Here is a 2296-nt window from a genome sequence, read left to right as displayed (position 1 = left end):
TACAACTTTAAGGTTATGTAAGGAAATAATTTGAAGAATCGGAAAAAATTATAATAAATAGTTGCTAGGCAGCGGTGACAATAAAACAAGTCTATTTCAATGCTATGGATACTGATTGTGTATTTAATATGCAGCTGACTTTCGGCCCTAGGGATGTAAAAACCTGCTCGGTCCCCAAATAACGATGACAGCTGGCATATACAGCAATACGTAGCTTTCGGCATACAATAACCGTTTGTAAAACGGCTAAAAACGTCGTAGTGTGGTAAAAAATAAATAAACTAACATTAAAACGAAAATATGTACCTGAAAGGAAAATGCCTTGTAAGTGACTACCTTGAATAAAAATGTATCTAAAACTGAAAGAACTAAAAGAAGTTTGATTAATCCGTAGTGACACAAACGTGCAAAAAGGGAAAACGTCAACCGAAATGCACTGAAATGCTGAACAATAGTATGAAGTATGTGTCACAGTGTCGAACGTTGCAGATGTCATCTATGAGGAGCGACTAAGGATGAGTGCAACTGAATAATGCAGAAACCCTGCCTGAATAGACGAATGACATCGCTGTCAAGTCCTTTGAACCTATCGTTATGTCGGAGAACCGTCCTGTCAAGTTTCTAGTCTTTTTATGTCAAAATAAATTAAAAATTTTGTTTGACCACAGAAGTATCTGCATAATACGTCCTTGCACGTGAAAAAACTTAAAAAAAACCTAAAACCTATTCTGTAAATAAAAATATAGTAATACCGAAACCTTGTAATATTACAAGGGTTCACAATATTTATTTAATTTATTTTTAATTGGATTTTTTCCCCTGACGCAGTCAATCAATCAATTATTTAATATGGGGACGCTGCTATGGTGTATTTTACCCAAATATGAGTGATGGATGAGTGTAGGATGAGTGGTGCGATCTTGTAATCTTGTTAGTGACTAAGGCCGACATGTTCCTTAGACACAGCTGTTAATTAATAGCCCATACAGCCAATGGCAACTAAGGGATCTACAATTTATAGTGGAATCTGAACCACACTTTTCCTTGGAATTAACGAATTGGTTTATCAGGATAGTACTGCGGATAATCGTAGTACTCACTAATGCGGACGTTAATCCACACCAGGGAACATCGCATCTACAGTGTATGCCTATAAATATCCACAATAATAGGTGTTTGCAGCAAAAACAGTTTTAATGCTCTCCCAAATTACACAGTAAGCTATTTGAATACATTATTGAAGAGCATTATTTCGTGTTGTTGCTATCATACTAATATGATGAAACACATGTTTTTAGCTAACACTATGGGATGCACTAACAAAAATGGCAAAAATAAAAACTAAAACTAATTTAAAACTACAACAATCAACACCAAAACGACAAAAATATCGGATTGTATATTTTATTGCATAATATTTTGTAAATTTCTCATTTTCAACGTTGAAACTGTTTACTTCCACGGAGAGAAGATCCAGTTTTTCACCAGTGTTGTTGAACAGGTTTAAATTAAAAGAGACCTCGCGTTCGCCCCTTTGTATTAACAAAGACAGGACCGAGCACAGCTAAATAATACAGTACATTAGGTTGAATACCATCCCTTTATGTGGCAGACTTGTTAAAGATTTCAAACCTTCAATGTGCATGGTGAAAATTAAATGGTGAACAGTTTAATATTGTTTACACTGTGTCGTAGTGCCTTTTTGAATCGTAAATGATAAAATATTATATAATTTTTTGCAGTAAATGTTGTTATGTATCTTTTTTGTGGTTTATCTTTTGGAGATTTGACTCTTGTGATTTTAACAAAAAAATCTGACTAGGTTGAGTCTTATGCAATAAATACAATATGCGTAACAAATAAGGGATGTATAAGATAAGATAATGTAATATAAGATCTTTATGTTAATGGTACTTTAAGAAATCTAAGTAGATTTATTTTTACGAAATAAATTTTTTGCAGTAATCTTATTACACCTACTTATTTATTATTGGTTTTCACACCAGAAAAACTCGTATTAGGTCCATACAAGTGCTTGGGTTCTTTCAATACATCTCAAATAATTAATCTGCGTGGATTTTGATATCAATAAAGTAGAAATTGTATAGCAGACATATTTTCAAGAGTAAGTTTTTAAATGTTGAATAGACATTGCTCAAACGTTTAAACTTAAACGTTATTATTTATGTTGATTTTGGTACCTATGCCGATAAATTCAACCATTCACCAAAATTAGCTAATGAGAATATACAAAGCTACCTTTTTCAATACGGAGTACAAGATTATTCTAACTTTG

Source organism: Macrosteles quadrilineatus, unplaced genomic scaffold (genome assembly GCF_028750875.1).
Source record: "Macrosteles quadrilineatus isolate MER2022 unplaced genomic scaffold, UCM_ALF_1.0 Scaffold_4__1_contigs__length_99947679, whole genome shotgun sequence".
NCBI lineage: Eukaryota > Metazoa > Arthropoda > Insecta > Hemiptera > Cicadellidae > Macrosteles > Macrosteles quadrilineatus.
Note: the sequence above shows the minus strand (reverse complement) of the source record.